This window comes from Schistocerca piceifrons, chromosome 4 (assembly GCF_021461385.2).
Source record: "Schistocerca piceifrons isolate TAMUIC-IGC-003096 chromosome 4, iqSchPice1.1, whole genome shotgun sequence".
In the NCBI taxonomy this organism is placed as follows: domain Eukaryota; kingdom Metazoa; phylum Arthropoda; class Insecta; order Orthoptera; family Acrididae; genus Schistocerca; species Schistocerca piceifrons.
The window spans coordinates 630,602,473-630,629,795 of record NC_060141.1 but is presented as its reverse complement, the minus strand read 5'-3'; the positions used below and the strand labels follow the sequence as shown (position 1 = coordinate 630,629,795).

At 44.1% G+C, this 27,323-nt stretch overlaps 1 protein-coding gene across 1 annotated transcript in view; it reads right to left on the bottom strand.

Moving 5' to 3' along the window:
- LOC124795193 (soluble guanylate cyclase 89Db-like) overlaps nucleotides 1-27,323 on the bottom strand; it is a 440,530-nt gene that overhangs the window by 184,687 nt on the left and 228,520 nt on the right. The gene's annotated exons all lie outside the window — the stretch shown is intronic.

Below are 27,323 nucleotides of genomic sequence, written 5' to 3'. Positions count from 1 at the left end.
GGACATAGCTGAAAGAACAGACACTACACACTAATATCATTAATGAGGATCTGTAGATAAAAAAACCACTGCCTTTGTAGATGTCATGTTTCTCTTTTTGAAATCTGTAACGGGGGTGCGCGACCCATGTACAGTTTCAGTGAAAGCAATGAAAGGAAAAAGAAACAGGGAAGAGTCAGTGAAACGAAGATGGAGAAGAAGTAGTAGAAGGAGCACCGACAGCAGAAGAAGACGAATGGGCAAGACTGGAGGGCACTGTGATGTGAAGCAGATAAAGAGATATGGGGAAAAAAATGTACATCTACGACTGTACTCTGCAAACCTCTGTATAGTGCATGGCAGAGGGTGCATGGCATTGTACCAGTTATTATGGCTTTTCCCCTTTCCATTTACATAGGGAGCATGGCAACATTACTGCTTAAATGCCGCCGTGCCTGCTGCAGTTATTCTAATCTTGTATTCACGAACCCTGTGGGAGCGATACATAGGGGTTTGTAATGGGTTCCTAAGTTCATCACTTAATGTGTTAACTATGTCCCATTTAGTTGCCTTTCACGGTAAGCCGTCGTGGGCTTAGATTTCAGCATGATAGCGCCCGCCCGCACAGGGTGAGAGTTTTATTGCTTGCCTTCATGCTCGCCAAACACCACCCCGGACAGAAGAGTCTCCGGATCTCTCCTCGACTGAGGACGTTACGGTCAGGGCTTTCCAACCACTTCGTGATTTTGATGATCTAACGCGCCAGTTGGACAGAGTTTCGCACGATGTAACTCACGAGGACATGCAACGGCTCTGTCAATCAATGCTAATCATAATAACTGCTTACATTTGGGTCAGAAGTAGAGCAACGCACTTCTGCCTTGCTCAGTTTCTAAAGATCTTTTTCTTGAATATATCATCCAGCTTTTCTGAAACTGTAATCACTTCTATCTCTGTACTGTACAAATACCGAATTCTGTCCCACTTTGATTTTTTTGTCTTAGAGTGTTTTTCTGATGTTTAGGTTTCACTGTAATGTCAAGTTTACAGCGTTCGTTTTCTCTCTGAATGAATTTTATAAAATCATAATTTAGAGAGTTTTTCTTGTGCTTACACAGTTAGGAAACTGAACAACGTGGTTAAATTTTTTAAATGTGCAGTAATGGAGTAGGTGGGCTAGAATTATATACTGAGTCACGGGAAGGCCGTGGATGTGGTTTGGGTCGTCAGCTCCGGAAGTCGACACCGCGCTGTTCTCTTCGTACAGTTCTGGTAGAAGTGTGTGCCTGACACCGTCTTTCTAATCGGCACACAGAAGACCGACGATTGCCTCGGATGCCTTGCGGGAGGCGACGTGACCTCAGTCCGTGGAGCACCTGTGGTCTTCCCGTGCGGGGAATTACGCCGTGTGGAAATACCGTTTCTGCGATTTGAAAATTTACTCTTGGCTAGGGTGAACATATGCTATTGTTTAAAAAGGAGGACAAACAGCTTCAAAAAGGAGGACAAAGGAAGAAAAAAGAGGACACATCAAACGGGTCAACTGCAGATGAGGATACCACCCGTCAACTTTGGACTGCCGGGAATTACCGGTAAAACTAGTAGTTAATTGTTACTGATGGTCAGGTGGTGGTTAACTGAGCAGTATAAAAAAATTAAAAACGTTGATTGTGGTGACAGTGTGGCGTCAATTGTTTTGTTATATTAACAACACGGAATTGTTTACAAACCGTAAAACGTAAGACCATTCACCTCCCTCCATTCGACGCACCGCTACTAACATCTACAATTCAAGCAGCAGCTGACGACATGTAAACTGCACTTTAACGTTCCGAATACAAATAAAATGAATGACTATGAAACAGTGAAATAAAACCATGACAGTCTGTCGAGTTATTTCTTACCTTTACTGGCCACCTTTCAAAATGATCTAGCACATACAATTTTTTAGCTTTGAAGGGTTTTATAATTTCCCGTATTGATATCTTTACTATTCTCTTCTTTGGATGTGTAACCCTTTCTTTCTTTTTTGCTCGGATGCTAGAAGTTCTGTAAATCGTCCCTAGGTGGCAGGTGTGCGAGAGAAACTGCGAACAAAAGAGGAGTACATCTTTCGAGCACCAAAGAAGAATTAAGTTGAAAGTATGTTGCGAACTTATTTACAGTTTCTGTTGGCTTCATGTCCATGTGTGCATATAAAACAGTACTGAATTCTGAAGTTATGAATATGCATTTCTTGAAACTTCCTGGCAGATTAAAACTGTGTGCCCGACCGAGACTCGAACTCGGGACCATTGCCTTTTGCGGGCAAGTGCTCTACCAACTGAGCTACCGAAGCACGACTCACGCCCGGTACTCACAGCTTTACTTCTGCCAGTACCTCGTCTCCTACCTTCCAAACTTTACAGAAGCTCTCCTGCGAACCTTGCAGAACTAGCACTCCCGAAAGAAAGGATATTGCGGAGACATGGCTTAGCCACAGCCTGGGGGATGTTTCCAGAATGAGATTTTCACTCTGCAGCGGAGTGTGCGCTGATATGAAACTTCCTGGCAGATTAAAACTGTGTGCCCGACCGAGACTCGAGCTCGGGACCTTTGCCTTTCGCGGGAGGTGCATGATAGTAACTTACTACGTTACGCACATTTTAAATTACAACGAATTCTAGGGAAGCAGAGGATGATTGTATAACTTCGGAATTGGAAGAGGTAAGATAATGAAATTTCAAACAAAGCGTCAACTTGATGGTGCACAGCAAACTGCGGAAAATTGGAAATTTGTGGTAAGGACTATGGGACCAAACTGCTGAGGTCATCGGTCCCTAGGCTTACACACCAATTAAACTTACTTACGCTAAGGACTACGCACACACCCATGCCCGAGATAGGTCTCGAATCTCCGATGAGGGGAGCCGCACGAACCGTGACAAGACGCCAGATACAGCACGGCTACCCCGCGCGGCAGCAAACTGCAGAATCGGCCCCAAAATCTGTACATGAGATAAATAAATTTATCCCATCGTTCAGTAAGGAATTTGTTTTCAACTGCCACCAATCGGGATTGGACGAGGAAAACGCATGTGAAAGGAGGCCTGGAAATCGGAGGTATCAAGAGAGTTGTATCAAGATCAGTCAACATCAGTGCTTTAATGCATTCCTATACAATTATGTCGACAGTTAATCTGTATAGTAAATTGGCTAGAAAGTTATTGATTGTGCTGCAAGAAGTTGCAGATGCTCTGCCCTCTCTGATTCTTTATCGTGTGTTTGATCTTTCAAGGACACCCGGGAATATTTTCATCGCAGCATGATAGCGTGGGAAAATGGGCGTAAGAGTAAATCAGCAATGGTATGAGCACTGGTTTTGGCCAATAGGTAGTTAAAAAGTTTGCTTTTGCTTCATTTCTGGTCTTTGTATAAAAATCATACACATTAAGGGCAAACTATCCCTCCTAAAAAGTGTCTGACATTGCAAATCATATCATCTGGAACCACTGAACAAATTCAGCCTCCTGATTTTTGTTTCGTCCGTATCTATAAAACATATTATCGCACCATCTGAAGCTACGCCGTAAAGGACAGCCAGTTTCACGATAGGCTTCACGATAGACAGTTTCACATTCGCTTGCATGCCATCACATTCCATCAGTTCTCATTGCCCTGTTACAACAATATGATTTTATATGCATTCTTTAAGAGTGGATAGCTATCTGAACGTCTTGCACAGTTTGTAACTCTCAAGGAGTTCGATTTCGATAATGATGGTGCGAACTGTTGTGATCTCTTTGCCGCGCCATTTTTCATTCAGTGTTCATGGTGCAAGCCAATGGTTCGTTTTAAACACTTCTTGAATGTCGGCGATGTCCATTATGTGAAATGTAACACGTACATCCCATAGAAGTTTGATCTCTGCACCTCTCGGAGTTCCATTTTCCGTCTCCACCCTGATGCACATGCTTCAGTCACTAGCAACTAATATTTTTCCTGTCATAACTGTTAACACAATTCCTTCAAATGAGCCTTATTAAACATTTGAACTTGCAACCTTGCACTCAAGGGGTTCCTTGTGAAACGCCTAACTATGGATCGAAGCTATTCTTAAATACCTACAAACGATGTGCAGTATTACCGAACATATTAGTAAACCTTGTGTGAAGAATAGCACATTCTCACATACAGGACCATATCAGGCACGATTTGAGCGTACTGTTTCTAATATTTCACAAGTATACTGGTATCAGGGAATCATATAATAGCTTTTCGCAGAACAATGGCCTAGTGTAGACGGTGAAGTCCATCTCTGTTTCCCAACATATTTTCGTCCAATAACAGTTAAAAATAAAACCAAAGATAATGCTGCAGACGTAGTTAATTAGGGAGATGAGTGTTAGGGTGCAAAAGTAGTTGATCACGTACGACATTTTGGAGATAATGGTAATAAGTATTAATAGGGTTAAAATCCACACGTAGAGAGAGACTGTATGGAAGATGTAAAATTCTTGCACATAACTTTATTTCAGAGTTGAACTTAGTTAGAACATGGAACGTTTTCTGAAGTGGACAAGGTCGCTAAGAAGGTTACCATACAAGTGAAATATATTGACTGAAATCAGATAAAGAAAAATGAGCGACATAAACTGCTATAAACTCCAGTATCCGAAATGAACTTGCCATACGGAGTTAGCGTCATCAACGTATTTAGTGTAAAACGTGTAATCTTGGGTGTGGGACCTCCAACTAGCCATATAAACACCAAACAACGTGAGAACGTGTGAAGAAGGAATCTAATAGTAAGGTGGATAACATGAGAGTGAAATTTTCAGTTGTCAGCAGACGTGGAGAGGTTTCAAGCATACTACCAGTGGAACCTGTAATGAATGGGCTGTAAATTAATAAATTATAACGAATCAGTTTCGTTTGAATCTTGTTCAAGAAATCCAATCCCGCCCCATCCTGAGCAGTGTTTACGAATACGTAAAAGTTCTGTTGGTAGACATATAAGAAATGAGTCAAGAAATCAAGGAAGGTGGCGTTCTGCTAGGGACACTTGAGGAATACTTTTTGTTTTCTTCCCCTACGCTTTCCCAATCCAATCTCGTTCTTCATTCTATTGGACATCAGACACGAATATCTCTTCTTCCTTAAGAAAAATAAAAAAAGATGTAGACTCCAGGATCAGGTGACTAACGACAGAAATGATACGACATGTATTCCCTAACATTGAGATTTATCGAAATCTAGTAATATTCCTGTATTTTTGCGAATAAAACAGCCTAGATTGCTTAAAAAATTCTGTGTTTATTATGACGTTTCAACAAATGGCATCATTATATATCTGCAATTAGGATTAAAGGATCATAAACAGCGACAGATGTTTGTTACTCAGCATCATGCTACAAAAGAAGAAAAATTAAAAGTTGAAAACTATTTTTAGAAAGGTCACACACCAAAAGTTCAGAACTTGCAAAACAAGCTTTATTTCCAGAATTAAAAAACCATGCTTCCCCCCCCCCCCCCCCCCCCCCACCGCGAACCATGGACCTTGCCTTTGACGAGGAGGCTTGCGTGGCTCATCGACACATATAGCCGTATCATAAGTGCAACCACAATGGGAGGGAGGGGGGGGGGGGGTTATCTGTTGAGAGGCCAGACAAACGTGTGGTTCCTGAAGAGGGGCAGCAGCCTTTCCAGTAGTTGCAGGGGCAACCGTCTGGATGATTGACTTGTAACATTGACCAAAACGGCCTTGCTGTGCTGGTACTGCGAACGGCTGAAAGCAAAGGAAAACGAAAAGTACAACCGTAATTTTTCCCTAGGGCATGCAGCTTTACTGTATGGTTAAATGATGATGGCGTCCACTTGGGTAAAATATTCCGGAGGTAAAATAGTCTCTAATTCGAATCCCCGGGCGGAAAGTACTCAGGAGGACGTCGTTATCAGGAGAAAGAAAACTGGCTTTCTACGGATCGGAGCGTGGAATGTCAGATCCCTTAATCGGGCAGGTAGGTTAGAAAATTTAGAAACGGAAACGGATCGGTTAAAGTTAGATATAGTGGGAATTAGTGATGCTCGGTGGCAGGAGGAACAAGACTTCTGGTCAGGTGAATACAGGGTTATAAATACAAAATCAAATAGATGTAATTCAGGAGTAGGTTCAATAATGAATAAAAAATAGGAGCGCGGATAAGCTACTAGGAACAGCGTAGTGAACCTATTCTTGTAGCGAAGATAGACGAAGCCCATGCCTACCACAGTAGTACAAGTTTATATGCCGATCAGTTCTGCAGAAGATGAAATCGTAGAAATGCATGATGTGATAAAAGAAATTATTCAGATAGTTAAGTGACAAGAAAATTTAATAGTCATTGGGGACTGGAATTCGATAGTAGGGAAAGGAAGAGAAGGAAAAGTAGTAGGTGAATGTGGACTGGGGGTAAAGAATGAAAGAGAAAGTCGCCTGGTAGCATTTTGCGCAGAGCGTAACTTAATCTAAGCTAACGCTTGGTTTAACAATCATGAAAGAAGGTGTATACAAGCAAGAGGCCTGGAGATACAGGAAGATTTCAGATAGATTATGTAATGGAAAGACAGAGATTTAGGAAACAGATTTTAAATTGTAAGACATTTCTAGGGGCAGATGTGGTCTCTGACCACGATTTATTGGTTATGAACTGTAGACTAAAACTGAAGAAACTGCAAAAAGTTAGGAATTTAAGGAGATGGGACCTGGATAAACTGAAAGAACCAGAAGTTGTAGAGAATTTCAGAGAGAGCATTAGGGAACGATTGACAGGGGGGAGACATATAGTAGGAGAAGAATGGGTAGCTTCGAGAGATGAAATAGCGAAGGCAGCATAGGATCAAGTAGATAAAAAGACGAGGGCTAGTGTAAATCCATGAGTAATAGACGAAATATTGAATTTAATTGATGAAGGGAGAAAATATAAAAATGCAGTACATGAAGCAGGCGAAAAGGAAAGCAAACGTCTCAAAAATGAGATTGACAGGAAGTGCAAAATGGCTAAGCAAGGATGGCTAGAGGACAAATGTGAGGATATAGAGGCATATATCACTAAGATAGATACTGCCTACAGGAAAATCAAAGAAACCTTTAGAGAAAAGAGAACCACTTGTGCCCGCATCTCGTGGTCGTGCGGTAGCGTTCTCGCTTCCCACGCCCGGGTTCCCGGGTTCGATTCCCGGCGGGGTCAGGGATTTTCTCTGCCTCGTGATGGCTGGGTGTTGTGTGATGTCCTTAGGTTAGTTAGGTTTAAGTAGTTCTAAGTTCTAGGGGACTGATGACCTAAGATGTTAAGTCCCATAGTGCTCAGAGCCAGAACCACTTGTATGAATATCAAGAGCTCAGATGGAAACCCAGTTCTATGCAAAGAAGGGAAGGCAGAATGGTGGAAGAAGTATATATAGAGGGTCTATGCAAGGGCGATGTTCTTGAGAACAATATTATGGAAACGGAAGAGCATGTCGATGAAGATGAAATGGGACATATGTTACTGCGTGAAGAGTTTGACAGAACACTGAAAGATCTAAGTCGAAACAAGGCCCCGAGAGTAGACAACATTCCATTAGAATGCTGTGGTGACGTCCTTGAATGACTGTAGAAAGACGCAAGATGATTTAGAATTTGTAGTAGGTTTGATGAATGACAGCTAACTCTAAATATAGAAAAATGTATGTTGATGCATGTAAGTAGGAGAAACAAACCTGTAATTTTCGAATACAGCATTAGAAGTAGGAATTAAAATCCACGGAGAAGAAATAAAAACTTGGAGGTTCGCCAATGACAGCGAGGAACCTGGAAGAGCAGTTAAAGGGAATGGACAGTGTCTTGGAAGGAGGATATAAGATGAACAGCAAGAGAAGCAAAACGAGAATAATGGAGTGTAGTCGAATTAAATCGGGCGATTCTGAGGGAATCAGATTAGGAAATGAGACACTTAAGGTAGTAGATGAGTTTTTCTATCTGGGGAGCAAAATAACTGATGATGCTCGAAGTAGAGAGGATATAAAATATATACTGGCAATGGTAAGGAAGGCGTTTCTGAAGAAGAGAAATTTCTTAACGTCAAGTATAGATTTAAGTTTTTTCTGAAAGTATTTGTATGAAGTGTAGCCATGTATGTAAGGGAAATATGGATGGTAAATAGTTTAGACAAGAAGAGTACAGAAGCTTTCGAAATGTGGTGCTACAGAAGAATCCTGAAGATTATATGGGCAGAGTACGTAACTAATGAGGAGGTACTGAACAGTATTGGGGAGAAGAGGAATTTGTGGCATAACTTGACTAAAAGAGAAGATCGGTTGGTAGGACATTCCGAGGCATCAAGGTATCACCAATTTAGTACCGGAGGGAAGCGTGGAGGGTAAAAATCGTACAGGGAGACCAAGAGATGAATACAGTAAGCAGATCCAGAAGCATATAGGTTGCAGTAGGTACTCGGAGATGAAGAAGCTTGCACAGGATAAAGTAGCATGGAAAGCTGCATCAGGCGTCAGCTAAGAACTTGGTCCCAAAAATTATACAAGGATTTAAGTTCTAACCGATAGGTGGCGATATTGTGGAGGGCGTTGCCTTCATATTATTTTCTCTTCGTACTTATATAAAGAAAGCCAGTCTTTGAAAATACATAGCAAGCCAAATAATCTGCGGCTGTTTGGCGATAATGCTGTGGCGTCGTCCTTGAATGACTGTAGAAAGACGCAAGATGATTTAGAATTTGTAGTTGGTTTGATGAATGACAGCTAACTCTAAATATAGAAAAATGTATGTTGATGCAGGTGAGTAGGAGAAACAAACCTGTAATTTTCGAATACAGCATTAGTAGTGCGACGCTTGCCACACTCGGGTGGATTAAACATCCAGACGTAACGTTGCAAAGGGACGTGAAATGAAACGAGCATGAAGGATTGTAGTAGGGACGGCGAACTGTCGACTTGCGTTTGTTTGGATAATTTTAGGTAAGTGTGGTTCATCTGCAAAGGAGACCGAGTTTATAACGGTACAGCGACCCACTCCTGCGTACTGCTTTAGTGTTTGGGATCACCACAATATCAGATTAAAGGAAGACATTAAAGCAACTCAGAGACCCGCTGCTAGATTTTTTTACCGGTGGGTTCGACCAGCTCACAAGTATTACGGAGATACTTTGGGAAGGCAAATGGGAATCTCTGGAGGGAAGGTGAAGTTCTTTTCGAGGAACACCATTGAAAATTCAGAGAATCGGCGTTTGAAGCTGTCTGGAGAAAGATTCTACTGCCGCCAACGCACATTTCGAGTAAGGCTTACAAATTTAAGACAAATTAAGACTCGTACGGAAGGATACGGCCAATGTTACATTTATCCCATAGAAGGTTCATCTCTGCACCTGTCGGACTCTCATTTTCTGCCGCCTTCCTGATGCATATGGTGCGTCATTATCAGCTAATATTTTTGCTGTCGTAATTGTTAACACAACACTTTCAAATGAGCCTTACTATGAACTTTTGACCTCGGACTCAAATGGTTCCTTCTTAGTGCTACACTTACGAAGCCGAAGCGGGTCGTTAGCAGGGTAATAGAAGATAAGACATCTGTTTCGTAGAAAGTTCTTTTGAAAATTATTCTGCTATGTTCTGTGCCAGATAAAGGACTTGGAGAGTGAGATGGAATAGTCGACGAGGGAACAAACCCAGGAGCTCGGACAATGGACCGGAAAGACATCTCAGCTCCAGTGCGTTTCGCCTTGCCACGTGGCGCTCCTTCAGCCTCCTGATACCGGGGAAGAGGATGGCTTCCGCATTCCGTGAGAGCTGCTCCGGATGTCCGTGACCGGAAACAGAGTGGCGGTGCCCTCTGGGACACGCGAGAGACCCAATGCTCTATTGGTGCGGGTCACGAAGTCACGATCAAGCGTGCTGGCAGCCGGAACAGCTGCGATGACAACACGTTGTAACACGAGGTGGCTATCGCATCGTATACGCACTACTGTGACGGTATCGATTTTCCATGGTTGTCTTAAGTATTGTCAATCTACTTTATTGTATTAAAAACCATTAATGCGATTTGCTTGACTTGTTGTATAGCTATCCGAGAAAGGAGCATCCTTTAGATACCCTATAAGAGACTAGTGGGCAGGACCCCACAATCATGTATGCATAGAAGTGGTGGACAAAAATATCGAAACACTAAAAACACAACACATTATCATTCCTACCACAGTTTAAGAAAATCGTTGGCATTCAAAACAGCTTCCAGCCGTCTCGGAATAGATAAATGCAGGTCCCGTATGGTTTTCAGAACACTCATAACCATTCTGCGAACAGTGACAAGTTCAGATCACAATGTTAGAGATGGATAGCGATCATACACCATTCTCTCTGAAGTCGACAATAAACGGTCAATAATGCTGAAATCTTGTGACTGTGTTGGCCAGGGGAAATGCGACAGTTCATCCTCGTGCTCACAAAACTAATCATGAACGATGCGAGCTACGTGAATAGAGGCCCTGTCATCGTGAAACCCTGCATCGATATTGGGGAATGAACAATGTACCATGGGATGGGATCGATCAGCCAAAATGGCCACATAATCCTTAGCAGTAAAGCACATTGCAACCATATGGCTCATGGAATACCACGATGCGACTGTTCAGATCATCACCGAACCCCAGCCATGTTTCACTCTTGGAACGTAAATTCGGCCCGAAAATTGAAACATCGCGAAACAATAGTCATGTACCCAAATGACATTCTTCCTTTGCTTTAGAGTACAGGTTTTACGGCTCCAACACCACATTTTCCTGTCACGAGCATTTGCATCAATTCAAATGGCTCTGAGCACTATGGGACTTAACTTCTGACGTAATCAGTTCCCGAGAACTTAGAACTACTTAAACCTAACTAACCTATGGACATCACACACATCCATGCCCGAGGCAGGATTCGACCCTGCGACCGAAGCGGTCGCCCGGTTCCAGACTGAAACGCCTAGAACCACTGAGCCACTCCGGCCGGCCATTTGAATCAGTGATGAGTGGCTTTGGAATTCCATGTCGCCCTGCAGTTCAATGCTTATGGACCTCCCTTCCTGTTCTTTTCATGCTGAGGAAGTTCGCGAGTGTGACGTTTAGTTCTGCAGTGACTTTTGCGGCTCTCGTCCTCTTATTTTCCGTCAAAATGCTCTTCATCTGCAACGATCTCTCCACGCATTTGCCGAGCAGGGTAGCCGCGCGGTTTAAGGCGGCTTGTCACGGTCCGTGAGGTTCCCCCCGTCGGAGGTTTGAGTCCTCCCTCAGGCGTGGGTGTGGGTGTTGTCCATAGCGTAAGTTAGTTTAAGTAGTATGTAGGCTTAGGGACCGATGACCTCAGCAGTTTGGTCCCGTAAGACCTTACCACAAATTTCAAAATTTACAACACAATTTTTTCTTTGTTGTGACATAGAGGATGTTTTTCTGCTTTCCTTTTATGCGGTATAAATGTTCCTTACAGTGCCTCTTTCAGCACCAAACGCCCGCTAAACCCGCTGGGAAGAACAGGTGATTAGGATTGTGGAAAGTGCCAAATAAGGTGTCGGTCAGGTTCACTCAAAATTGTAATTTATTGTAATTTAATAACACCTTTAAACCAAAACGGCACATAGCCGAACATTTAGAACTAAGAGTTTCAAAAAGGCAATTATTTCACGGCTGAAGGCCTCCAAACAAGAAATCTTAAAGCAACAAGATAAATCTCAGTGGTAAAAACATGCAGTTAAAATTGGAAATAAAATAAAATAGACAAAACATAAACAAGATGCAATACAAACGGCTGAAGGCCCACAATAAAATTTTCAAGATTTTAAAATAAATTACCATAATCCTTCAAAGGCAGAAATCCGTAATGTTTTTTTTTTTTTTTGTTTTTAAGAATAAGGATTTAAGTGGTTGCAGGCCAACAATTGATTTTCCAAAATTCAATAAATACATAAAGTCCAGTAGAAGCAAGAATTTTTTAAAATCATTGGTTATGATAAATTAGAAACATAATTAAACAGCGGTGAGGAGGACAATAAAGAAAACGGCACTCAGAAGCCTCCAGGGAGGTCGGTCTGCCCTCGTTCATTTACGTGAGACAGGAGGTGACCGATCGAGGTGGCGCAGTGGTTAGACACTGGACTCCCATTCGGGAGGACGACGGTTCAATCCCGCGTCCGGCCATCCTGATTTAGGTTTTCCGTGATTTCCCTAAATCACTCCAGGCAAATGCCGGGATGGTTCCTGTCAAAGGGCACGGCCGACTTCCTTCCCCGTCCTTCCCTAAACCGATGAGACGGATGACCTCGCTGTCTGGTCTCCTTCCCCAAAACCAACCAACCAACCAACCAACAGGAGGTGAGCCCAACTACACTTGATTCGTCGGAACCCAACCAGGGGACAGCCACGGACCGACCGACAAAACGACTTGCTTGCCACCAATCGGTACATGAGAACTCAAACACAAAAAGTTAAGAACGTGATTAACCACAATGAAATATTTATTAACTGTCAAACTACACACCATGTTGGGCAACGACAACAGGTGAGGAAAGGACGCTGCCTGAAATTACGTTAGTGGCCAGGGCAGATAACCGGAACACTAACGGCCACAAGGCAGAAGATTCTGCTGATACACTTGAATTTGAAATACGGTAATATTGTTAACTTCACCCAAAACAAACATTGCCTGAATTTACGTCAGTGGCCAGGGCAGGTAACCAAAACACTAACGGCCACAAGACAGAAAATTCCGCTGGTGCACTTGAATTGTAGTCGACCAATATAGTTAATTGCACCGCACATGCCCTCTGCTATTATCACTGAAAACTAATTTTCACATTTTTCAAAATATGTATTATCGACAATTTAAACACAAACACCACCTTGGTTACGGAAGCACCCATCTTGCGAACACCATCTTGTCCACCTGAGATTCACCTAGCTTCGATATAACGCACTCGCAACAACACAGAATACTGATTGTGAGGTCCTGCCCACTCGTCTCTCATAGGGTATCTATGGATGATGCTTTCTCGAATAGCTATACAACAATTCAAGCAAATCACGTTAATGGTTATTATTACAATAAAGTAGATTGCCAATACTTAACTTTGGGTGGCAAGCAACTGGCGACATGCAAATAATCAAGGTCCTTCACTATATACAGTTACCATGCAAGTGATCGATATGGATCACAAGTAACAGTTCTACTGGTGCTCTCTTCTAATCCTGGCCTACTCCTGTCCGTCTTATACTGTCCGGCCGAGGCTGACAGCAGCGGCGCTCATATCCTCCTCGGCTAGAGGGCGCTCCTGTCGTGGTGCGGTCCTTGTCAGCGAACTATTGGCTGATGTCTCTCAGCCTCCTCTGCTCTCGCGTTCTTCATCTTCGTGCCGGCACTTTTCGTTACGCCGGAACACTGATCACACCACGCCTGACACTTTGTACAGGTGCCGTTCGGTATCAAATACTACAGCGCAATCTACATCTACATCTGCATCTATACTCCGCTAGCCACCAAGCGGAGCGGTGTGTGGCGGAGGGCACAATACGCGCCAAGGGCTTATTTCCCCTCCCGCCCCCCCCCCCCCCCCCGCCCCCTCTGTTCCACTCACGGATCGCGTGAGGGAAAAACGACTGTCTGAACGCCTCAGTACGAGCTCTTATTTCCCTTATCTTTGAATGATGATCATTACGCGATTTGAAAGTTGGTGGCAATAATATATACTCTACATCCTCGGTGAAGATTGGATTTCGGAATTTAGTGAGCAGACCCTTCTGTTTAGCGCGTCGTCTATCTTCAAGTGTGTCCCACTTCAAACTTTCTATGAGATTTGTAACGCTCTCGCGATGGCTAAATGTACCAGTGAAGAATCTTGCCGCTCTTCTTTGAACCTTGTCAATCTCTTGAATCAGACCCAACTGGTAACGGTCCCATACAGATGAACAATACTCTAAGACTGGACGAACTAACGTATTGTAAGCTATTTCCTTTGTTGAAGGACTGTATCGCTTCAGGATTCTACCAATAAACCGCAATCTAGAGTTCGACTTACCCGTTACTTGTGTAATCTGATCATTCCATTTGAGATCATTTCGAATGGTTACACCCAGATACTTGACTGATGTTACCACTTCCAAAGACTGATCATTTATTTTGTACTCATACATTAATGGGGATTTTCGCCTTGTTATACTCAGTAGGTTACACTTACTAATATTGAGAGATAACTGCCAGTCATTACACCACGCATTTATTTTCTGCAAATCTTCATTGATTTGTTCACAACTTTCGTGTGATACTACTTTTCTGTAGACTACAGCATCATCGACAAACAGTCTAAGGCCGCTGTCAATACCATCAACCAGATCGTTTACGTAAATCGTAAAAAGCAGCGGACCTATTACGCTGCTCTGGAGCACACCTGAAGTTACTCTTGTTTCTGTTGAAGTTACGCCGTTCAGGACGACATACTGCTCCCTGTCTATCCAACCGCATATGCCATTGGATAGACCGTAAGCGCGCACTTTTTGTAGCAAGCGACAGTGTGGAACTGAGTTGAACGCCTTTCGAAAGTCGAGAAATATGGCATCAACCCTGGAGCCGGTATCTAAAGCCTGTTGTATATCATGCACAAAGAGGGCCAGCTGTGTCTCGCATGACCGCTGTTTCCTAAAACCGTGCTCGTTTCTGCAGATGAGCTTCTCAGAGTCTAGAAATGTCATTATGTCATTATGTTTAGAGTTACTAGCATCTGTATTGATTTTCAAGCATGCACTTCTCGCAATGTTTCCATGTTTTTGTCCAGTACCTATACACTCAGCCTCCGCAAGCTACTGGGCAACGTATAGTGGAGGGTGTTTCATACCAATATTCTCTATTTTACGTTCCGTTGTAATTGTGCATTAAGTGAGGGAAAAGTGTCTACATGCTTCTGCACCTCCCCTACTCTATCTCATTGTCATGACTCCGACGCGAGATATGCGATAGTGGCAGCTAAATGGCAGCACAGTCTTCTTCGAGGACAGTTTTACTAAATTTGTGCAACTTGGTGCCGCGACAACTACGTCGTCTTTCCTCCAGGTATTCCCATTTAATTTCCCCGAACATTTCTCTTTCGGTTTCGTATTGCGTTTGCCGATCTGACGTTGCGCTAGCATAACGTCTCCGAATTCGTTACTGGTCTATCTACACTGAAGCGCCAAAGAAACCGGTTTACGCATGCGTTTTCAAGTACAGAGATATGTAAACAGGCAGAATACGACTATATACGACAAAAACTGTCTGATACAACGGCAGGTTATCAAAAGTTACGTGGATTTGAACGTGGTGTTACATCGGCGCACGAGCGATGGGACACAGCATCTCCGATGTAGCGATGAAGTGGGGGTTTTCCCGTACGACCAATTCACGCGTGTACCATGAATATCACGCATACATTAAAAAATCACATCTCCGACATGGCTGCGGCCAGAAAAAGAACCTAAAACAACGGGACCAACTACGAAAGAAGAGAATCGTTCAACCTGACAGAAGTGCAACCCTGCCGCAAATCGCTGCAGATTTCAATGCTGGGCCATCAACAAGTGCAGCGTGCGAACCTTTCAACGAAACATCATCAGTGTGGACTTTCGGGTACGAAGGTCCACTCATGTGCTCTTTATGACTGCACGACACAAAGCTTTACGCCTCGCCTGCGCCCATCAGCATCGACATTGAACTGTTGATGACTAGAAACATGTTGGCTGGTCGGAAGAGTCTCGTTTCGAATTGTCCCGAGTAACTGGACGTATACGGGTATGTAGACAACCTCATGAATCCATGGCCCCCTCATGTCAGCAGGGAACTTTTCAGGCTGGTGGAGGCTCTGTAATGGTGTGGGGCGTGTGCATTTGGAGTGATATGGGACCCCTGATACGTCTAGATACCACTCTGAGAGATGACACGTACATAAGCATCCTGTCTCATCACCTGCATTGATCATGAGCATTGTGCATTCCGATGGACTTGGGAAATTCCAGCTACAAAATGCGACACCCCAAACGTCCAGAATTGCTACATAGTTGCTGCAGGAACACTCTGCTGAATTTAAATACTTCCACTGGCCACCACACTCCCCAGACATGAACATTATTAGGCATATCTGGGATGCCTTGCAACGTGCTGTTCAGAAGAGACCTCCACTTACTCTTACGGATTTATGGACAGCCCTGCAGGATTCAGGGTGTCAATTCCCTCTTCTCCGGTTTCAGCTCTAGAGAATGAATGGGCTGCCATTCCTCCGCAGACAATGAAACACCTCATTGATCGTGTGCCTGACGAAGTTCGTCGTAAAGATGAAGTGTGGATAAACCCAATATTAATGTCCGCTAATAGGTGTCCGCGTACTTTTGATCACATAGCGTATGTCTCAGTTCAGCTTATTAGCTACTGTACGACTTATTGCTTCTACGTACATAGCTCATACGATGACTCGTGTCTATATCATCTAGTGTGGTTGACGGAAGTCAGTAATTTAAAAGTGAGCGAAATTTTGGCATACCGAAACTCTGGAACGCCGTCAAGCACTTAGGCTTTTGTTTAAAAGGGAAATGAATGTAGAGGTCTACTCTGGTACATAATACGCTTATTTCTGCTGCGAAACAGTTTTGTGCTGTATTAACGAAAACGATCTAAAATGATTTTTTTTCACCGAAAGCTTTATATAGCATTTATTGGTTTTTATCGGAGATTTTGTTACTTGCTATGTAGTAGACCTACGAAAGGCTTTGCTGTAAGTAGTTTTATTTCGTTTCTCGTATTAATGAACTAATTTCTAGACAACTTATACATGGGAACCACAGTTTAAAATTTAATAAAGCAGTGGGAATGAAGTTGGCTGATATTGTGTACTGTGTACTTTTGAGGAGCAGGGGATGAGGAGTTTGGAGAAGTACAGGAACCAAGATTTCAGTGAAACATTTCCTGAGTACATACGGCGAGGTCATTTTTATTTATTTATCTGTCCTAGAACTGCAGCTCCTCGTTAGACATTGGCAGCGAATATTGATTCATTGTAATGGAGGTAACGGTTATGAAATAGTCTTAGGCAGATGCCAGGATAATACAACATGTGTACTCTAGAGATTAAATTTTCATTTAGTAGGATAAACCACATTGTTCAATTGCACAGCCGTCCGCCGAACTGATTGGGTGTTAACGTTGTCAGCCATTGTAAACATTATCTCTCCCCAAATGTATGTAGGAGTAACTACTTTGTTATGTCTTGAGCTCAGAGTTGTTCAAAGCTTCACATTGAAGTGCATTGTAATGTAATACACCATTCAAAATGGAAACCATATTTCATAAATATTCGTTAATATCTCAATTGTTGAATAACACATTTGTCTTTTGTAAACTTTTGTGGAACAAAAATGATCTAAAAAAGTGTGGTAAGTAGAAATTCCGTCTCATCGATTTTTTTTCCGTTTTGTTAATACGTTCATATGATAACGTCAATCTATTTTTCCCTCAAACAAACAGCGCTGCATTTATACCACACAGGGAGTGTATTACCGTTTTATTATTTTTACACTGGTGTTACTATATTTAACATTTTGACGTCTTTTGTGGACCGATGTAAATTTCATTTATCAAAACTAGACATCTTGAGGGATTGTCCGCGATCGTTACTTCTATAAAACAGTCCAAATTCAGTCTTCATATCGTATTTCTTTATTTCCACCGATTTCGGGCCAGCAGCCCATCTTCAGACCATTTGTTACATTTACAGAGTAACCTTTGAATAACGGAACTTTCAGATCGACAAATGGTCCTAAACCAGTCATGTGGAAATAAAGAAAAACAATCTGGAGACTGACTGTAGAAAGTTTTGTAAATTTCAATTTTTTAGATCGGATTGCATGACGCTGTTGTATAGATGTGGTAGATATAGGACTCCTGCACGGGGCGGAAACAATGCAGCCTCGCCAGTCACAGAACGTAATTGTTACAGACGACGTTTGCTGCTGGACCACAGAGATGAAATGTCACATGTGCCAATGGACTGCACTTTCTTAGATAACTGATACTGAAAACAATGAAACGCACGAGCGTTCGTCGGTAGTGCGCCAGGCAGATGCGTATGCTGGCTGTCCACCTAGCAATTTGCTTCCCTCAAGAAGATTTTGGTACACTACGTGAGTTTTGTAGGACCTTTTTCAAGACGTAGAAATAGCATATGGATATTTACCCTACCATTTTGCAGTGCGATTGCCTAGTTGAGACAAAGAGCTCGACTTGGGTTCTCGATTCGAGAAGAAATGCATAAAGTTTCCAGCTTCGTGACCCAACATTGATAAAACTTCGGTATCTTGCACCAGATCAGGCTCTAATACCAAATAATTCATCATTTTGTAAGGTTCCTGCTAGGTTCTGGGAAACAAATTACCTACGAAAGAGAGTCTGGGTATGTCCTGAATCATGCCCTCCCAAAGATAATGTTCAAACCCATGAATTAAACTAGAAACGGAATCTGACTGCAGAGAATTGTAGAATATTACCTAGGCAAGGATAAATTATTTCTTACAACGATTTACAAAAGGCGTAGCAAAAGGAAACTGAATTTACGTGAAACTGAGGAACAGTAACACAAGATCTCACCACACATGAAAACATGTATGGCTTAGAGTCAAGCGCAGTGCGATGGGCATGTGGGCCTAGTTCGTTAAGATAGTTCATTATTGTATCAAATAACTACACTTTATATAGAATACGGGACTGCCACTCTGCCAACTGCATCATCAACAACACCTACCTTTACTGTTGAAAACCATGGATAGAAACACAAAGTTTAATATTCACAGTGCTTTACCCTACTTCTGGTATTAATTGCGGTGAGAAATAGATAAAAATTCTAACTAATTGGTAAATACAAGTGGTACGTTTCGCATCGAATGATCGTTCATTGGCTGCTGAGTGCAAGTCAAACTCGTCTAAACAGGAAAGTGATTGACGTGGAAAAACTGATTTGAATATAAATGCGTATACACTAGTGGCCATTAAAATTGTTACACCAAGAAGAAATGCAGATGATAAGCGGGTATTCATTGAACAAATTTATTATCCTAGAACTGACATGTGATTACATTTTCACGCAATTTGGGTGCATAGACCCTGAGAAATCAGTACCGAGAACAACCACCTCTGGCCGTAATAACGGCCTTGATACGCCCGGGCATTGAGTCAAACAGAGCTTGGATGGCGCGCACAGGTACAGCTGCCCATGCAGCTTTAATACGATACTACAGTGCATCAAGAGTAGTGACTGGCGTATTGTGACGAGCCAGTTGGTCGGCCACCATCGACCAGACGTTTTCAGTTAGTGAGAGATCTGGAGAATGTGCTGGCTAGGGCAGCAGTCGAACATTTTCCGTCTCCAGTAAAGCCCGTGCATGACCTGCAACATGCGGTCGTGCATCATCCTGCTGAAACGGAGGGTTTCACAGGGATCGAATGAAGGACAGAGCCACGGGTCGTAACATATCTGAAATGTAACGTCCACTGTTCAAAGTGCCGTCAATGCGAACACTAGGTGACCTAACCAATGCCACCCCATACCATCACGCCGGGTGATACGCCAGTATGGCGATGACAAATACACGCTTCCAATGTGCGTTCACCGTGATGTCGCCAAATGCGGATGCAACCATCATGATACTGTAAACAGATCCTGGATTAATCGGAAAAAATTACGTTTTGCCATTCGTGCACCCAGGTTCGTCATTGAGTATACCATCGCAGGCGCTCCTGTCTGTGATGCAGCGTCAAGGGTAACCGCAGTCATGGTCTCCGAGCTGATAGTCCATGCTGCTGCAAACGTTGTCGAACTGTTCGTGCAAATGGTTGTTGTCTTGTAAACGTCCCCATCTGTTGACTCAGGGATCGAGACGTGGCTGCACGATCCGTTACAGCCATGCCGATAAGATGCCAGTCATCTCGACAGCTAGTGATACGAGGTCGTTGGGATCCTGCACGGCGTTCCGTATTACCCTCCTGAACCCACCGATTGCATACTCTGCTAAAAGTCATTGGATCTCGACCAACGCGAGCAGCAATGTCGCGATATGATTAACCGCAATCGCGATAGTCTACAATCTGACCTTTATCAAAGTCGGAAACGTGATGGTACGCATTTCTCCTCCTTAAAGGAGGCATCACAACAACGTTTCACCAGGCAACGCCGGTCAGCTGCTGTTTGTGTATGAGAAATCGGTTGGTAACTTTCCTTTTGTCAGCACGTTGTAGGTGCCGCCACCGGCGCCAACCTTGTGTGAATGCTCTGGAAAGCTAATCATTTGCATATCACAGCATGTTCTTGCTGTCGGTGAAATTTTGCGTCTGTAGCACGTCATCTTCGTGTTGTAGCAATTTTAATGGCCAGTAGTGTAGTTGTCTCCAAGAGTAGTTAAGCCACGCTAACAAACGTGTAACGTTAATGTTCAGAAACCAAAAGGCACACAGCGTTGGAAAACATGATAAAATCGAAGAAAAATCTATATGAGTCCTGAAGCTTTGACAAAGGTTCTTTGATAGAGAGTATGAAGAGATTTAATGTTCTACCGTTCGGATGAATTAAGAACGGATTATGTACCAAGTACCGAAACCTAGTGTCCTCACAAAAGCACAAAGAACAGAACACCACTTGGGAGACACGATTACAAGCCACAAAAGCGTCAGTGAAATTGTCTACCTTAAATTTTGTAATTACACATGAACTACACGATTTCCGCAAACGAATAGGAAACTCACACGACAAACGCGCTCGTGCTGCACACCGTCATAGTATGATGGCCACTTTTTTCATGATCCGATCGGTTGCGAAATAGAAACCACGGTGAAACACAAAAATGTTGCATTCGCACCATTAGCTAGACCTTCCAGATACTTCTCTACATAGTCACAGCTGCGACTTAAGTTACTCTTTTGTCGTACCGCGGTACCATCTTTCCTATACCATCGACAAAGAAGGCAGCCGCCTCTGCTTTCCACCAATTCTCTACTCTGGTCCGCAGCTCGTTGTCTGTGCCAAAATGCTGTCCTCATAGCCAGTGGTTCATGTGAGCGAAGCAATGAAAATCACAGGTAGCCAAGTCCGAGCTGTATAGTGTGTGATAAAACACTCCACATCGAAATCGCTGCAGGAGCGTCTTCGTGCAGCTGCAGTGTGTGGCCAAGCATTGTCGTGGAGAAGGACAAAGGGCGATAATATTCCTCTTCTCTTGTTCTGAATTTCCCTCCGTACGCAACTCTCTCGAATCGCCTGATTCACACGCTGAACAAGATCATTGATTGACACTCGCTTCCTTCCATGAACGTATGCACGTACTGCTTCAAAAGTCCTGCTGACATGCATGACAGCTACGTCACATGGGCTGCATGAGATAAGGTGGAATCCATAAGCATGAAGAAATAGAATAACAGCACACGCTTCACACTTGGTGGGTGACTGTTTGTTCATACAGTACTAGAGACAATGCGCAACACATCTGCGCCCAGCTACAACGGGTTTTCACTGTGTCTGTAAATTCGCAGCCTCTCGTATCTTGTGGGGAAAAAGTAGCCTTGGTACGTCTTACCACACTGCAAAGTTCCAAACAGGCAACTATTCTATCAGACTGTAAAACAATACCATCCGCCACGCTCGTCAGAACGCAGAGTTCCACCTCAAGCCTACGACCCAAAATTCGTAGCGAAGCAATGTGAGCTCATAGGTCAGTCCAGCCGGAACTCAAAGAATACTTCTTGAACGTCTCGTAAGCAGAACCCAAAGAGCAACTACGCTTTTCACAATCGATAATTAGGTACAGAATTGTACACTGAAGACCCAAAGAAACTACTACACGTACCTAATATCGTGTAGGGCCCCCGCAACACAACGTGGCATGGACTCGACTAATGTCTGAAGTAGTGCTGTAGGCAACTGACACCATGAATCCTGCAGGGCTGTCCATAAATTCGTAAGATACGAGGGGGTGTAGATCTCTTCAGAACAGCACGTTGCAAGGCATCCCAGTAACGCTCAATAATGTTAATGTCTGGGAAGTTTGGTGGTCAGCGGAAGTGTTTAAACTCTTCTGAGTGTTCCTGAAGCCACTCTGTTGCAATTCTGGACTTGTGGGGTGTCGCATTGTCCTGCTGGAATTGCCCAAGTCGGTCGGAATGTACAATGGACATGAATGGATGCAGGTGATCCGACAGGATGCTTACGTACGCGTCACCACGTATCTAGACTATCGGGGGTCCTATATCACTTCAAATGCACACGCCCCATACCATTACAAAGCCTCCACCAACTTGTGCAGTCCCTTGTTGACTTGCAGGGTCATAGATTCATGAGGTTGTCTCCATACCTTTACCAGTCCATCCGCTCGATACAATTTGAAATGAGAGTCGTCGATCAGGCAACATGTTTCCAGTCATCAACAGTCCAATGTCAGTATTGGCGGGTCCAGACTATGGGTAACTTCTCGTGCGGTCATCACGGCCCCGAAAGCCCATATCGATGATGTTTCGTTCAATGGTTCGCACGCTGACACGTCTTGATGGCACAGGATTGAAATCTGCAGCAATTTTCGGAAGGGTTGCACTTCTGTCATGCTGAACGATTCTCTTCAGTCGTCGTTGGTCCCGTTCTTGCAGGATCTTTTCCGGTAGCATCGATGTCGGAGATTTTGTGTTTTACCGGATTCCTGATATTCACGGTACACTCGTGAAATGGTCGTACGGGAAAATCCCCACTTCATCGCTACCTTGGAGACGCTGTGTAGCATCGCTCGTGCGCCGACGATAATACGTTGTTAAAACTGACTTAAATGTTGATAACCTGTCACTGTAGCAGCAGTAACCGATCAACACTGGTTGTCTTATATAGGCGTTCCGACCGCAGTGCACATTTTTCCCTGATTACATGTCTGTGTATCTGAGTAAGCGTGCCTATACCAGTTTCTTTGGCGCTTCAGTGTATATTTGCAGAAGACAAGCGTTAACTAATATAACGAAATACAAGTAAGTGAACACTGAAATTTGCTGATTAAATAGTGAAAGGTGCGAATGTAACAGCCAGCTTTCAACTTCTTCATAAAAATAACTGTCAGGTGTTATAAAATGTTTTGGTTTTGGTCCTAGTTCGATCGTTTTCTCTTCAACACAGGTTTTTATAATCACTTCTGCTAAGCGACAGGTTCGTCACCAGGCGCTGTTCCCGAAGTACGTGACATGGTTACGTTGGCCATCACGTCTGTGTTACACGTACGTTGGAAGAATACTTCTAGGTTAGACAGAATGGAATATATATGTATATATATATATATATATATATATATATATATATATATATATATATATATATATATATATATATACAATGAGGAAGCATTCCTTTAGTTTCGTGCGACAAAAATAAAGAAAGCATATGAAAATCCAATTACCAATTTTAATCAGCCAGTGGTCATCAGACTGTGGATAAATAAACAAAGGAAATAGTGTGACACATAGTGGGACCTATAATATCTACCAAGTACATATCTAAGCAATAATAAAACATCTGTATGACTTGGACGTCGCTTTGACCGCTCTTGCCATATGGATACGCTTCATGACCGCCTCAGATTCCCATTTTCTGCTCGCCTCTGATGTTATGACTCCATTCACCATTGTTGTTACACTTACATTTGACCCCGTGGTGAGCAGCACTTCGGAATTTGCGTCGGACGGGGAGCTTGTTCAGATGGCCGAGGCGGTCAGTGTGACCATTCGCGAAAAGCGGAAAATCTGGTTTTGAGTCCCGGTCCGGTCAGAAATGTTTCAAGTGCAGTTGTTGAATTATTTCAGAGGCCACGTCCGAAAAATCGCCCATATAATTTAATAATAAAACTAGAATAAAGTCTATACGTATTACTAAATCAAATTCCCCATCTCGTTTTTCCGTCTGTATATGACAGCCAGTCTCAGAAACTGCAGGAACTGGGATTTTGATACGGTTTTCACTAATAGACTGATTCACGAGGAACGTTTGTGTGTACTGTTTATTACAGCCATACCAGACAAGTCATCAGGTCGCATATACTTAGTGAAGCCTAGGCAGGTCGTTAGTTATTTCTAAATGCACATGCAGCCAGCGCTGACGTAAGATTTCCGTTGCGTTATCAACATAAGGATAGGAAACGGAAGGTACACATCAAGACTCTATTGGCTGACTGTAATTCTCCGTATCCAAACACGTCTACATGCGCGAAAGGAATAGCCACTTCGGCAGGTTTTACAGTTACATGCTTTAGAGTAATACGACAATTTGTATGCAAAAATTACAAATTTTAAAATAGATTTTAATATTTCAGTATTTTTAAGGGGGGAGGAGGGAAAGGGCAGTGTTTCATACACCCATCACGATATAGTTATGACAAACAGGTAAACAGGTAAATTATAGGGTAGGAGTAATAATTAGGCATTCTGAAAGAGAAGAAAGAGATTGAAATACACTATCTGATCAAGTGTGCCTACAAACTTATTGGTGGACATTAAAATCGGGTGTGTCCACTCTTCGCTTTTATGAGAGCTTCAACTCTTTTGGGCACACCTACAGTGAGGTGTCTGATTTTCTGTGGAGGAATGGCAGACCATACCTGCTCAAGTGGCGGAAACAGGCAAGATAGCGATTTTAGCGCCGGGGATCGGGAGAGATTTCAACGTTCTAACCCATCCAAAAGGTGATCCACTGGATTCAGGCAAGGACTCTGGGCAGCCCAGTCAATTTCAGAAATGTTATTGTCTACAAATCATTGGATCACAGATGCTTGTTGGTTGGTTTGGGGAAGGAGACCAGACAGCGTGGTCATCGGTCTCATCGGGTTAGGGAAGGATTGGGAAGGAAGTCGGCCGTGCCCTTTCAGAGGAACCATCCCGGCATTTGCCTGGAGTGATTTAGGGAAATCACGGAAAACCTAAATCAGGATGGCCGGACGCGGGATTGAACCGTCGTCCTCCCGAATGTCACAGATGCTGCATTATGACAGAATGTACTGTCATTCCGATACAATCATTCGCCAAAGCCAAACTGTTCTATCAGTTTGCCCCAGAGCACAGCGCAGTTCATCAGTCCAAATCGCTTCCCGTCTTCCACTGCCCAGCTGCGTCGCTCTTCACTCGACTTCAAGCATCATTTAGCATTCACTACAGAAACTTGTGGCTCACGAGGACCTGCTCTACCACTGTGCCCCTTTCTCGTTAACTGTCTGTGCACAGTCACTGTGAAAGCTGCACTGCTCGTAGCACTTTGGGACTCGCGAATGCCTCCTTACGCTGATTTCAGGCGATTTTCTACAGCTGCCCTCAGCAGTGCTCGACGTTCCCTATCCGTCAATACATGAGGCCAGTCTGGTCTCGGTTTAGCTGTGGTTGTTTCTTCGCAGTCACATCAACAACGGTAGAGTTGGGCAGCTATGGAAGACTTGAAATGTCCCCAATGGATCTGTTACACAGGTGACATTAAATGACTAATCCACGTTCGAAGTCATTAAGCGGTCCTGACTGACCCATTCTGCTGCAGCTGTTATTCCACTGACAACACAATATTCCCCGCCTCCTTTTATAGTGGTGGCCTCTCGTGACATTTAGTGGCCAATTCCGCATTACAGAGAGATGTGCGCATACTTTTTGAGCCGTGGTAAAATTTGCTACACTCCTGGAAATGGAAAAAAGAACACATTGACACCGGTGTGTCAGACCCACCATACTTGCTCCGGACACTGCGATAGGGCTGTACAACCAATGATCACACGCACAGCACAGCGGACACACCAGGAACCGCGGTGTTGGCCGTCGAATGGCGCTAGCTGCGCAGCATTTGACACCGCCGCCGTCAGTGTCAGCCAGTTTGCCGTGGCATACGGAGCTCCATCGCAGTCTTTAACACTGGCAGCATGCCGCGACAGCGTGGACGTGAACCGTATGTGCAGTTGACGGACTTTGAGCGAGGGCGTATAGTGGGCATGCAGCAGGCCGGGTGGACGTACCGCCGAATTGCTCAACACGTGGGGCGTGAGGTCTCCACAGTACATCGATGTTGTCGCCAGTGGTCGGCGGAAGGTGCACGTGCCCGTCGACCTGGAACCGGACCGCAGCGACGCACGGATGCACGCCAAGACCTTAGGATCCTACGCAGTGCCGTAGGGGACCGCACCGCCACTTCCCAGCAAATTAGGGACACTGTTGCTCCTGGAGTATCGGCGAGGACCATTCGCAACCGTCTCCATGAAGCTGGGCTACGGTCCCGCACACCGTTAAGCCGTCTTCCGCTCACGCCCCAACATCGTGCAGCCCGCCTCCAGTGGTGTCGCGACAGGCGTGAATGGAGGGACGAATGGAGACGTGTCGTCTTCAGCGATGAGAGTCGCTTCTGCCTTGGTGCCAATGATGGTCGTATGCGTGTTTGGCGCCGTGCAGGTGAGCGCCACAATCAGGACTGCATACGACCGAGGCACACAGGGCCAACACCCGGCATCACGGTGTGGTGAGCGATCTCCTACACTGGCCGTACACCACTGGTGATCGTCGAGGGGACACTGAATAGTGCACGGTACATCCAAACCGTCATCGAACCCATCGTTCTACCATTCCTAGACCTGCAAGGGAACTTGCTGTTCCAACAGGACAATGCACGTCCGCATGTATCCCGTGCCACCCAACGTGCTCTAGAAGGTGTAAGTCAACTACCCTGGCCAGCAAGATCTCCGGATCTGTCCCCCATTGAGCATGTTTGGGACTGGATGAAACGTCGTCTCACGCGGTCTGCACGTCCAGCACGAACGCTGGTCCAACTGAGGCGCCAGGTGGAAATGGCATGGCAAGCCGTTCCATAGGACTACATCCAGCATCTCTACGATCGTCTCCATGGGAGAATAGCAGCCTGCATTGCTGCGAAAGGTGGATATACACTGTACTAGTGCCGACATTGTGCATGCTCTGTTGCCAGTGTCTATGTGCCTGTGGTTCTGTCAGTGTGATCATGTGATGTATCTGACCCCAGGAATGTGTCAATAAAGTTTCCCCTTCCTGGGACAATGAATTCACGATGTTCTTATTTCAATTTCCAGGAGTGTATTTTGAAGACTACGCCGCAGCCCGTAGTCGTAGTGTAAAGCAGTCGCCCTCCGTTTCTGGCGGTGGCGCCGCTGTGGCAACCGCAGCTTTGGTGTCTCCCTCTGGTGGGAAAAGGGAAAAGTTGCCTGTTCACGTGCATTTAAGGGGCGCTATGAGCTCGGCAGTTGGTCAGTTGGTGAGCCGGGTCAGTGTGGGGCAGT